The following is a 14,393-nucleotide window of genomic DNA, read 5'->3' on the forward strand; positions in this document are numbered from 1 at the left end:
AAAACCCTATCATCAGCGAGCGATGACAGTAAAAATACCTAACCTTCTCCCTACTACTATATTTCATTTAGCCATTTTTAGGGCCTCTCTGGATCACGGAATTTGAAAACATAGGAACACGTAAAACACACGACTGAGATGCCACGTACTATGCGATTTTGAAACTCAGGAACTCTACAGAATGTGTCTTTGTATGGTCCACAACTCCACGTGAAGCTAACACGGGAATTTCACGGAATTTAGGAGTATAGATAGATAGATAGATAGATAGATAGATAGATAGATAGATAGATACATAGATAGAGCGCAAGTGTAATGAACTTTTCAACGAAAATGAGGTTCGACATTGTGTTGAGATTCCTGTGGAATGTAGGGCATAGGAATAGATTATGTGCGAATTCGGTGACCTCAATCATATGGTCCTCCAAAATTGATCATGTGGATTGGAATCGTTCAAAATTCGTATGAAAATCCTATGATCCAAAGAGGCCCTTAAACGTGGAAAGTATGTGGATCATGGTATGCGTTTTTTGTCGTTGGGTGAATGGTCCAGTAAAAGTCTACCACCTCGTGCCAGAAAACCAAGAACCTCATTCAAATCGATTGTGTTGGATATTTGTATCAACCTTAGACCCTAGGTTCACGTGGCGGTGTATTGGTGGCAAAAGTTTCGAAGACGCCTATAACGCGGGAAACTGGTGATCATGGGATAGAGCCAAGTACCATTCGGTGTTACTTTCGCAAACTCGGAAGGGTGATTGGATTTAAAGATGGAAAGTGGAAGCGTTGTCGTATGCTCTTTTTGTCGTTGATGTCATGATGTGAGTAAAGTGTGTCGTTATATGTTACTTGCGCTCATTAATTATTTCTAACCTCAAACCCTAGCTTTAGGATGATGGTGTGTTATTTTATGAGAAACCTTTTGAAACTTAATCGTGATAATTGTGTTGGATATCTGGTTTGTATCAACCTTAGGTCCTAGGTTCACGTGGCGGTGTATTGATGGCGAAAGTTTTGAAGATGTCTATAACGCAGGAAGTTGGTAATCGTGGGATAGAGCCAAGTACCATTTACTGTTCTACCTATTACACTTTCACAAACTCAGAAGGGTGATTGGGTTTTAAAAATGGAAAGTGGAAGCCTTGTATTATGCTCTTTTTGTCGTTGATGTGAGTACAGTGTGTCGTTATACGTTACTTGCGCTCATTAATTATTGCTAACCTCAAACCCTAGCTTCCGGATGATGGTGTGTTATTTTATGAGAAACATTTTGAAACTTAATCGTGATAATTGTGTTGGATATCTGGTTTGTATCAACCTTAGGTCCTAGGTTCACGTGGCGGTGTATTGATGGTGAAAGTTTCGAAGATGTCTATAACGTGGGATAGATCCAAGTACCATTTACTGTTCTACCTATTACACTTTCACAAACTCGGAAGGGTGATTGGATTTAAAGATGGAAAGTGGAAGCGTTGTCGTATGCTCTTTTTGTCGTTGATGTCATGATGTGAGTAAAGCGTGTCGTTATACGTTACTTGCGCTCATTAATTATTGCTAACCTCAAACCCTAGCTTCCGGATGATGGTGTATTCTTCATTGAGAAAACTTTTGAAACTTAATCGTGATAATTGTGTTGAATATCTGGTTTTATCAACCTTAGGTCCTAGGTTCACGTGGCGGTGTATTGATGGCGAAAGTTTCGAAGATGTCTATAACGCAGGAAGTTGCTAATCGTGGGATAGAGCCAAGTACCGTTTACTGTTATACCTATTACACTTTCACAAACTCGGAAGGGTGATTGGGTTTTAAAAATGGAAAGTGGAAGCCTTGTATTATGCTCTTTTTGTCGTTGATGTGAGTACAGTGTGTCGTTATACGTTACTTGCGCTCATGAATTATTGCTAACCTCAAACCCTAGCTTCCGGATGATGGTGTGTTATTTTATGAGAAACATTTTGAAACTTAATCGTGATAATTGTGTTGGATATCTGGTTTGTATCAACCTTGGGTCCTAGGTTCACGTGGCGTTGTATTGATGGTGAAAGTTTCGAAGATGTCTATAACGCAGGAAGTTGCTAATCGTGGGATAGAGCCAAGTACCATTTACTGTTCTACCTATTACACTTTCACAAACTCGGAAGGGTGATCGGGTTTTAAAAATGGAAAGTGGAAGCCTTGTCTTATGCTCTTTTTGTCGTTGATGTGAGTACAATGTGTCGTTATACGTTATTGTGCTCATTAATTATTGCTAACCTCAAACCCTAGCTTCCGGATGATGGTGTGTTATTTTATGAGAAACATTTTGAAACTTAATCGTGATAATTGTGTTGGATATCTAGTTTGTATCAACCTTAGGTCCTAGGTTCACGTGGCGGTGTATTGATGGCGAAAGTTTTGAAAACATCTATAACGCGGGAAGTTGCTAATCGTGGGATAGAGCCAAGTACCATTTATTATTCTACCTATTACACTTTCGAAAACTCGGAAGGGTGATTGGGTTTTAAAGATGGAAAGTGGAAGTGTTGTCTTATGCTCTTTTTGTCGTTGATGTGAGTAAAGTGTGTTGTTATACGTTACTTGCGCTCATTAATTATTGCTAACCTCAAACCTTAGCTTCCGGATGATGGTGGGTTATTTTATGAGAAAAAATTGAAACTTAACTGCTAGAATGAGGGGCCATATCTATGATTATTGCACTATTTATTCTTTAGCACATTGTATTTGAGTAAGTTTTGAACGATGATTATGGGAAAGGTAAGCATTATATTATGTCCTTCTTGCGTTGATGTACATGGTTGAGTTAGGTTGCGGTATTATGTTAGCTAGTAAGAACCTCATTTAGTTCTTTGAGATATCCCACCATATGTTTACTAACATATAACCTCGAACCATAGCTTTATATGGCCGAGTAGTTACCACAAAAACCTAACTACACCATGACTAGTGTGCAATACTATCATGAGATTCCATGAGTTCATACATAATAACTTTAGAGAGTTTGAGTCATTAATAAGTGTTGATGCACAAATGTTCAAATAACTACTAAATGGAGTACACATCAAATAATTAAGTCCTTCGTTTCACAATATTTGCGTATTTTGATTGTCCGTCTTTTTCTAAAATTAAAGGGACAAAGATGTCATCATACTATTTTTATTATTAATATTTTTTCATGTGTAAAATCTTAATCTCGGTGGTGAGGTTGTACACCATCCACTCTCTCAATCAAATGTGATAAGTTGTCTTCTTTTTATTTACCTACTAGATTCATGCTACCACCAACATTAGGCACGGTATGTGGTTTATGAAATAACACTTGCTATCCCTATTTTACATTATATCACATAGTTTTTAAGAGTTCAAATACATGATTTGACAAACATTTAGTCCAATAAATGTGGTTTATGTTTTAAAAAAATAGATATCGTTGGATTCATATTCAAAAGCACTTCTTATGACCATGACTTTGTTACCATAAGCACATGTTACCATAAGCACAGTATGGTATATTGGTATTAGAGATTTACAGTCAAAACTCAAATTCTGAAACACAAACTCGATTTTTCATATTTGTATATGCTTCTTAATCTATCTTTATCGCCATTAGATGATGTTAAGTGAAGGTCTGTATGTAGGTTGAATCGTGATTGGCCGAGACATGACCGCGTCACAGATCTGCCATGAAAAGCCCCACTTGGTGGCCCCGAATGTTAATGGAAGCTTCATGTTGAAATAGGGGTAGGCTAGTCATGGTGTCGTTGAGTCTCCTGCAAGTGCACAAGGTTAGTTAAAGCACAATTTACTGGAAAAAATATTCCTAGTTTTATATCAATCTCAAGATAGCGTCAAGGAGTATGTCGTGATAGCATCTCAAATATGCTTGAGGTGCGGTTCTAAAAGAATCTTGGAAGACTGCGGTGTAGGAAATAATGATGTATGAGATAGTTAAATAAATGACTACATCAAAGTAAAAATATGTGCGTCATTGAAACGGGTTTTCTATAATTAAAATATTAGGTGCAAGAGAAACTAGTTGGCATGAGATGGTCTCCGTCTACGGGCATTGTGCGAAGGGGTTTGCAGTTTAAAAGGGGCAACTGGTGTGGTAACTAATGTGCCTTCAATTGTCTACGAAAACATGAATCTTTTTGTCATTGTTTATTTTTTCTACTAATTTTGCTAATTAAAACCATACCGTGCGCTTGATATAATGTTGTTAAATTTTCTTGTTGAGGCGTAATTCTCTAGCATGACGCTATGTGATCCTTATGTTTGATCCATCATTAGATTAATATAATTTTGCTAATTAAAACCATACCATGCAAGCTTGATATAATGTTGTTAAATTTTCTTGTTGAGGTGTAATGCTCACATTACGTTATGTGATCCTTATGTTTGATCCATCATTAGATTAATATATGTGTAGCTATGCCACTGTGGATAGCTGACTATTTTGTATGTTGGATATTTCGCTATATGCTGATTTAAAACCCTAGCTTCTCGATGTGAGAGTATTTATGACAATGATTTTTGAAACAGGGCAGCTAGCCGAGGGAAACATTATTTATAATTACTGCACTAATTATTCTAATGCACTTTATATTTGAGCAAAAGTATGATTATGGGTAGGGGTTTTGAGATTAGTAAACCAGATGAAAAATTGTGAGTCCATACATATAGTACATGGTCATGTCTAGCTAGGTTTTGAGATTAGAAACATATGGTGAGATATGGGAAAGAACTAAATGATGTTATTACTATCTAACTTATAACTGCCTCATAGTTGTCGGTTTCACACTATAACACATGTTTTTATCCTTCAAAATCCATGCTTTGACAAACATTTAGCCCAATAATATGTGTGGTTTATGCTAAACAAGATAGATACCACTGTATCCCTATTCAAAAGAACTTCTTATGATCGTGATTCATAACCATTAGCAAAATATAGTATGAGGGGTCTATTATCAAATCTCAATTTTGTCTAGTCGTTTGCTTCTTAATATGTATCTTTCACCACAAGATGATGTTAAAGTGAAGAGATGTGTGTAGGTAGAATCTCCAATTGACCCAAACATTACTATGGTGCAGATCCGCCCTAGAAAGCCCGACAGGAGTGTTGGGCTATGATAAATTTTAATGAAAGCTTCATGTTGAAACATGGTTAGACCAGTCATGGTTTCTTTTAATGAGCCTTGTAGAGTGCGCCATGGGGCTTTGGCATTCTCTCTTCTTCCTTCTACCACTCCTAGCCAACGAGGATTCTACCTCGAGCCCTTTCGAGTGCGCCATGTTTGCTCAGAGGCCATCTTTCTTTCATAATATAGTCTTTGCACCATGGACCTCACCTTGCCGGATGACTTCTTCTATTGTTCTTCTCGTACGAACGATGGAACCCTGATACGTCTCCGACGTATCGATAATTTCTTATGTTCTATGCCATATTATTGATGATACCTACATGTTTTATGCACACTTTATGTCATATTCGTGCATTTTCTGGAACTAACCTATTAACAAGATGCCGAAGTGCCGCTTGTCTGTTTTCTCGCTGTTTTTGGTTTCAGAAATCCTAGTAAAGAAATATTTTCTGAATTGGACGAAATCAAGACCGAGGGCCTTATAATTCCCGAAGCTTCCGAAGGCACCGCGAGAAGAGTCGGAGGGGTGCCAGGGGGGCCCACACCACCTGGCCGCGCGGCCCAAGGGGGGGCGCGCCCCCCTATGGTGGCACCACCCCGTGGCCCCTCCGACTCCGATTCTTCGCCTATTTAAGCCGTCGTGACCTAAAACTTCGATAACTCTTGACGAAACTCCAGAAAGACTCCAGGGGCGCCGCCACATCGCGAAACTCCAATTCGGGGACGAAGTCTCTCGTTCCGGCACCTCGCCGGGACGGGGAATTGCCCCCGAGCCATCTCCACCGCCGTCTCCACCGCCATCTTCACCGCCATCGCCGCCTCCATGATGAGGAGGGAGTAATTCACCCCCGGGCTGAGGGCTCCGCTGTAGCTATGTGGTTCATCTCTCTCTCTTGGTGATCTAGTTGAATATCATCTATGTGCTACTCTAGTGATGTTATTAAAGTAGTCTATTCCTCCTCCATGATGTAATGTTGGCAGTGTGTGCATCATGAAGTACTTGGTATATGCTATGATTGTGATCTCTTGTAGATTATGAAGTTAACTATTACTATGATGGTATTGATGCGATCTATTCCCCCTTTCATAGCCGATGTTGACAAGTGTGCATGCTATGTTAGTACTCGGTGTAATTGTGTTGATCTATCTTGCACTCTAAGGTTATTTAAATATGAACATTGAATATTGTGGAGCTTGTTAACTCCGGCATTGAGGGTTCGTGTAATCCTACACAATTAGTGGTGTTCATCATCCAACAAGAGGGTGTAGAGTAGTCCTATTATGTGATCATTGTTGAGAGTGTCCACTAGTGAAAGCAGGATCCCTAGGCCTTGCTTCCAAGCATCGAATCTCCGTTTGTTTACTGTTTTGTTGCATGTTTACTCGCTGCCATATTTTATTCAGATTACTATTACCACTCATACTCATCCATATTACTTGCATCTCACTATCTCTTCGCCGAACTAGTGCACCTTTACATCTGACAAGTGTATTAGGTGTGTTGGGGACACAAGAGACTTCTTGCTTTGTGGTTGCATGGTTGCTTGAGAGGGATATCTTTGACCTCTTCCTCCCTGAGATCGATAAACCTTGGGTGATCCACTTAAGGGAAACTTGCTGCTGTTCTACAAACCTCTCGCTCTTGGAGGCCCAACACCGTCTACAAGAATAGAAGCTCCCGTAGACATCAAGCACTTTTCCGGCGCCGTTGCCGGGAGGAAAGGTAAAAAGGCACTCATACTCCGGTTCCGTGTAACGATACTTTTCTCGGCGCCATTGTGTTTGTGCTCGAAGCTATTTCCTTTAGATCCCGCAATTGCATCTTTTTGTTTCTTGTTTATCACTAGTTAGGCATAATGGAAAACAACAAAAAATTTGGTGAGCTTTTTAATCTTTTTCCTGATTTAGAATTGTTTGGTGCGAACATTAAAAAACCAATGGAACCTTATTTGCATGCTAGTAGCGATGTTATTAGTATGAATGCAATTACTGCTAATGCTATGGAGAAGTCTAAGCTTGGGGAAGCTAGTTTTTGTGATCTTTTTAGCTTCCCATCTTTAGGGGAGAAAATTTGCTCGATAATACTTTATCTCCCATATGCGATAACTCTAATGATGCTTGTGATATTTTAAATGCACCTACTGAAAGTATTCCATATAAAATACCTATGAAAATTATTGAACGTGTTATGGATAACCGCTATGAAGGGGATGGAACCGTGCATCCCGGAGATCATTTACTGTTTTTGCATGAATTATGCGGGTTATTCAAGTGTGCAGGTATCTCTATGGATGAAGTGAAGAAGAAATTATTCTCTATGTCGTTGTCCGGTAAAGCGGCGCATTGGCATAAACTCGCTGAAGGATGAGCATTCTCTTGATTGGAAGGATATTGTGCATCTATTTTATTCTAAATTCTATCCTCCAAGTGAAATTCACAAAGATCGAAACCGAATATATAATTTCTGGCCTCATGATGGAGAGAGTATTGCCCAAGCATGGGAGAGATTGAAGTCTTTAATGCTCAAATGCCCCAATCATGAGCTTCCGTGTAATATCATTATTGATAATTTCTATGCAAGACTTTCTTTTCAAGATAAGACCTTGCTGGATGCTACTTGTTCTGGATCATTCACGCGCAACAAAGAAGAGTTTAAAAGGGACCTTCTTGATCGGATTAAGGAGAACGCTCGAAGATTGGGAGAACGACAAAGGTAAAGAGTCGGTATAAATTATGATTATGAATGCATTGAAACTTTTATGGATACCGATAAATTTCGAAATATGAGTGCTACTTATGGTCTTGACTCTCAAGTTGCTGCAAATCTTTATAAAGCCTTTGCTTCTCATTTTGAATTGCCTAAAAAGAATTTTGATAAGTATCATGAACCTTTTAAAGAGGCTTGTATGAAGAATGAAATTGTTGTTAATTATTGTAATGAGCATGCTCAAACTCCTAAGAATGTTATTTCCTATAAGCATGTTAATTTTTGTGGAATACATAGACCTTGTGGAATTAATCAAATCAAAGATGAATATTGTATCCATCATGCTAATGAAAAAACTAGAAAGTGGTTTAGGGCTCTAGATGATCTTGGTAAAAAAGTTTGTGCCCTCTATCCTTTTATTTGTGAAGTTTGCCATGAAGTGGGTCATTTTAATTTTCAATGCTCCTTCAATGATAATTTGAACCCAATGAGTGCTGCAAATTTGTATTGTGATGATGAAATTACTCCTAATCAGCATGATGAACTTACTTTATTTTTGGGGTGTGAAGAACTGTCGAGAAAAATCTCTTTGTTACATATGAGTGATCTTGATGTTGATGATGTCCTGCATGGGTGTTTTTCTTATTGCATTGATAATAGCCATACAAATACTTACATACAAAATATTTTAGAAGATGACACCTTGCCAAAATATGATAGGACCACTGTGTGTTTTCAACTAATTAATGAAAAGGAGGGATCCTCCCAAGTTTCTTCTATTGTTTCTGAAAGTAAATCAGGTTATGCGGACAAGCCACCCTTCAAGCCTCTTCCTCCTAAAAAGGGAAACGAGGAGAAGGAGGAGAAGAAGAAGAAGAAGGGAATGAAGAAGAAGAAGAAGAAGGAGAATAAAAAGAAAGAGGTAACGGCGTATCCCCGCGTGAATGAGATAACGCTAGGTAACCGTAAGTATGTTGCTTCTAATGATTATTGTGACAATGAATCTGAATACGATGATCTTCCTATGCCCTTTACATACATTAGCGATCATGATTTGAATGAGCACACTACTTTTGATATTACAAATCTCTGGGAAACTAATTCTGAAAATGATGATAATAATTGCCATAGTGTCGGTACTATCCATGCTTCCTCCCATAATGATATAGAAAGCTCTAAGCTTGGGGAAGAGGTGTTTGAAAATCCTTTAGCTACTGGTCATTATGTTCTTGATACATCTCCTTCTAATAACAATGATGGTGTGGACACAGATAAACCGACTGTGAAAGATAACTATTCTATTTCCTATGATGACACCGTGCCCCCGATCTCTGATGATTATTATAAAGAATGCTATGATATAGGTTCTAACTATCCTTATGAAACTTGTCATAGTCATGATTGGATTACTAAAAACAATTCCCTTAATATGCAATTTGTTTACCATGTTCAAATTCTTGATAATAATCTTACTCCAATTACTATTAATGAGAATAACTCTTCTTATGCCAAATTTAATGATACTTCTATGCATATGAACCATGATAAGAATGTTTTAAGTGATGGGTATATTGTGGATTTCATCAGTGATGCTACTGAAAGTTATTATGAGAGAGGGAAATATGGTTATATGCATTTCAATAATATTAAGTTTCCCCTCTTTATGTTGAGAATCTTGAAGTTACTTTTGTTTTATCCTCTTATGCTTGTCACTTTGTTCTTCATGAATTCATTTGTGTACAAGATGCCTCTTCATAGGAAGCATGTTAGACTTAAATGTGTTTTGAATTTGCCTCTTGATGCTCTCTTTTGCTTCAAATACTATTTCTTATAAGTGCATCATTAAAACTGCTGAGCCCATCTTAATGGCTATAAAGAAAGAACTTCTTGGGAGATAACCCATGTGTTATTTTGCTACAGTACTTTGTTTTATATTTGTGTCTTGGAAGTTGTTTACTACTGTAGCAACCTCTCCTTATCTTAGTTTTATGTTTTGTTGTGCCAAGTAAAGTCTTTGATAGGAAAGTAAGTACTAGATTTGGATTACTCGCGCAGTTCCAGATTTCTTTGCTGTCACGAATCTGGGTCTAATTCTCTGTAGGTAACTCAGAAAATTATGCCAATTTACGTGAGTGATCCTCAGATATGTACGCAACTTTCATTCAATTTGGGCATTTTCATTTGAGCAAGTCTGGTGCCCTTTTAAAATTCGTCTTTACGGACTGTTCTGTTTTGACAGATTCTGCCTTTTATTTCGCATTGCTTCTTTCGCTCGTGTTGGGTGGATTTCTTTGTTCCATTACCTTCCAAGTAGCTTTGAGCAATGTCCAGAAGTGTTAAGAATGATTGTGTCACCTCTGAACATGTGAGTTTTTGATTATGCACTAACCCTCTAATGAGTTTGTTTCGAGTTTGGTGTGGAGGAAGTTTTCAAGGGTCAAGAGAGGAGGATGATATACTATGATCAAGGAGAGTGAAAGCTCTAAGCTTGGGGATGCCCCGGTGGTTCACCCCTGCATATTCTAAGAAGACTCAAGCGTCTAAGCTTGGGGATGCCCAAGGCATCCCCTTCTTCATCGACAACATTATCAGGTTCCTTCTCTTGAAACTATATTTTTATTCGGCCACATCTTATGTACTTTACTTGGAGCGTCTGTGTGTTTTTGTTTTTTTTTTGTTTGAATAAATGCTTGTGTGGGAGAGAGACACGCTCCGCTGGTTCATATGAACACATGTGTTCTTCGCTTTATCTTTTAGTGTTCATGGCGAAGTTTCTTCTTCGTTAATTTGTTATATGGTTGGAATTGGAAAATGATACATGTAGTAACTCTAAAATGTCGTGGATAATTTGATACTTGGCAATTGTTGTGCTCATGTTTAAGCTCTTGCATCATATACTTTGCACCCATTAATGAAGAAACACTTAGAGCTTGCTAATTTGGTTTGCATATTTAGTTTCTCTAGAGTCTAGATAACATCTAGTATTGAGTTTTGAACAACAAGGAAGACGGTATGGAGTCTTATAATGTTTACCATATGTCTTTTATGTGAGTTTTGCTGTACCGTTCATCCTTGTGTTTGTTTCAAATAACCTTGCTAGCCTAAACCTTGTATCGAGAGGGAATACTTCTCATGCATCCAAAATCCTTGAGCCAACCACTATGCCATTTGTGTCCACCATACCTACCTACTACATGGTATTTATCCGCCATTCCAAAGTAAATTGCTTGAGTGCTACCTTTGAAATTCCATCATTCACCTTTGCAATATATAGCTCATGGGACAAATAGCTTAAAAACTATTGTGGTATTGAATATGTACTTATGCACTTTATCTCTTATTAAGTTGCTTGTTGTGCGATAACCATGTTTCGGGGACGCCATCAACTATTCTTTGTTGGATATCATGTGAGTTGCTATGCATGTCCGTCTTGTCTGAAGCAAGAGAGATCTACCACCTTTATGGTTGGAGCATGCATATTGTTAGAGAAGAACTTTGGGCCGCTAACTAAAGCCATGATTCATGGCGGAAGTTTCAGTTTTGGACATATATCCTCAATCTCATATGAGAATAATAATTGTTGCCACATGCTTATGCATTAAAGAGGAGTCCATTATCTCGTTGTCCATGTTGTCCCGGTATGGATGTCTAAGTTGAGAATAATCAAAAGCGAGAAATCCAAAATGCGAGCTTTCTCCTTAGACCTTTGTACAGGCGGCATGGAGGTACCCCATTGTGACACTTGGTCAAAACATGTGCATTGCAAAGATCCGGTAGTCCAAGTTAATTAGGACAAGGTGCGGGCACTATTAGTATACTATGCATGAGACTTGCAACTTGTAAGATATAATGTACATAACTCATATGCTTTATTACTACCGTTGACAAAATTGTTTCATGTTTTCAAAATAAAAGCTCTAGCACAAATATAGCAATCGATGCTTTCCTCTTTGAAGGACCATTCTCTTTACTTTTATGTTGAGTCAGCTCACCCATCTCTCTCCACCTCAAGAAGCAAACACTTGTGTGAACTATGCATTGATTCCTACATACTTGCATATTGCACTTGTTATATTACTCTATGTTGACAATTATCCATGAGATATACATGTTACAAGTTGAAAGCAACCGCTGAAACTTAATCTTCCTTTGTGTTGCTTCAATACCTTTACTATGATTTATTGCTTTATGAGTTAACTCTTATGCAAGACTTATTGATGCTTGTCTTGAAGTACTATTCATGAAAAGTCTTTGCTTTATGATTCACTTGTTTACTCATGTCATTACCATTGTTTTGATCGCTGCATTCACTACATATGTTTACAAATAGTATGATCAAAGTTATGATGGCATATCACTTCGTAAATTATCTTTGTTATCGCTTTTACTCGCTCGGGACGAGCAGAACTAAGCTTGGGGATGCTTGATACGTCTCCGACGTATCGATAATTTCTTATGTTCTATGCCATATTATTGATGATACCTACATGTTTTATGCACACTTTATGTCATATTCGTGCATTTTCTGGAACTAACCTATTAACAAGATGCCGAAGTGCCAGTTGCTGTTTTCTGCTGTTTTTGTTTTCAGAAATCCTAGTAAAGAAATATTTTCGGAATTGGACGAAATAAAGACCGAGGGCCTTATAATTCCCGGAAGCTTCCAGTGCACCAGAGAAGAGTCGGAGGGGTGCCAGGGGGGGCCCACACCACCTGGCCGCGCGGCCCAAGGGGGGGCGCGCCCCCCTATGGTGGCACCACCCCGTGGCCCCTCCGACTCCGATTCTTCGCCTATTTAAGCCGTCGTGACCTAAAACTTCGATAACTCTTGACGAAACTCCGTAAAGACTCCATGGGCGCCGCCACATCGCGAAACTCCAACCGGGGGACAGAAGTCTCTGTTCCGGCACCCTGCCGGACGGGGAATTGCCCCCGGAGCCATCTCCACCGCCGTCTCCACCGCCATCTTCACCGCCATCGCTGCCTCCATGATGAGGAGGGAGTAATTCACCCCTGGGGCTGAGGGCTCCGCTGTAGCTATGTGGTTCATCTCTCTCTCTTGGTGATCTAGTTGAATATCATTTATGTGCTACTCTAGTGATGTTATTAAAGTAGTCTATTCCTCCTCCATGATGTAATGTTGGCAGTGTGTGCATCATGAAGTACTTGGTATATGCTATGATTGTGATCTCTTGTAGATTATGAAGTTAACTATTACTATGATGGTATTGATGCGATCTATTCCCCCTTTCATAGCTGATGTTGACAGTGTGCATGCTATGTTAGTACTCGGTGTAATTGTGTTGATCTATCTTGCACTCTAAGGTTATTTATATATGAACATTGAATATTGTGGAGCTTGTTAACTCCGGCATTGAGGGTTCGTGTAATCCTACACAATTAGTGGTGTTCATCATCCAACAAGAGGGTGTAGAGTAGTCCTATTATGTGATCATTGTTGAGAGTGTCCACTAGTGAAAGCAGGATCCCTAGGCCTTGCTTCCAAGCATCGAATCTCCGTTTGTTTACTCGTTTTGTTGCATGTTTACTCGCTGCCATATTTTATTCAGATTACTATTACCACTCATACTCATCCATATTACTTGCATCTCACTATCTCTTCGCCGAACTAGTGCACCTTTACATCTGACAAGTGTATTAGGTGTGTTGGGGACACAAGAGACTTCTTGCTTTGTGGTTGCAGTGGTTGCTTGAGAGGGATATCTTTGACCTCTTCCTCCCTGAGATCGATAAACCTTGGGTGATCCACTTAAGGGAAACTTGCTGCTGTTCTACAAACCTCTGCTCTTGGAGGCCCAACACTGTCTACAAGAATAGAAGCTCCCGTAGACATCAAACCCCCATCGGGCTTCCATGCTTGTCTCCTAACTTTGCAGGGATCGAACAATGGGAATCGGAGGATCGTGGAGTCTCCTCGTAGGTTAAGTGCCTCCTAGAAAGGTTGGAGCAATTGACGGGCAATCCGGCTTCCGTTCTAGTGGTCTTGATCTCCTAAGCTGCTAGATGGTGAGACAGGTCCAACCGCTTCAATCTCGCCCTCATACGCTTTTCCATTGGTTTGGAAAGGAGGACCCCACCTAGATTTCTCAACTCAACCTTAGTTCGGGTCGGTTTGCCGGGTGGATGAGTCAAGTATCAGCATACCCGCTTCCTGATGAGTGCAATTATGGAGCATATTTAAGCGTACAAAATATTCATGTTGCCACTCGTCGAATGCTCTATATACCTACAACTATGCCTATTTTGCATGATTACGAGTTCTCATTTATTTTCATACTAGAAGGATACCCCGCACGTTGCAGCAGAAATTTCTCCGATAACTCTATTTTGTATAAGACAAAAGGTTATGAGTTGATTAAAATAGGATGTTATCTGTAGGAACATACATGATTCAATTGGCGTAAATAGTCCAGAGGCTACCTTAGAAAACTAACTTGAAATAGTTATGTAGTTGGGGCTAAAAATTGATGATGTGGGTAATTGGATGGCTGAAAAAAATAGATGATGTCGCTTGCATCTAGAGT

The sequence above is a fragment of the Lolium rigidum genome, chromosome 3 (assembly GCF_022539505.1).
Source record: "Lolium rigidum isolate FL_2022 chromosome 3, APGP_CSIRO_Lrig_0.1, whole genome shotgun sequence".
In the NCBI taxonomy this organism is placed as follows: Eukaryota; Viridiplantae; Streptophyta; class Magnoliopsida; order Poales; family Poaceae; genus Lolium; species Lolium rigidum.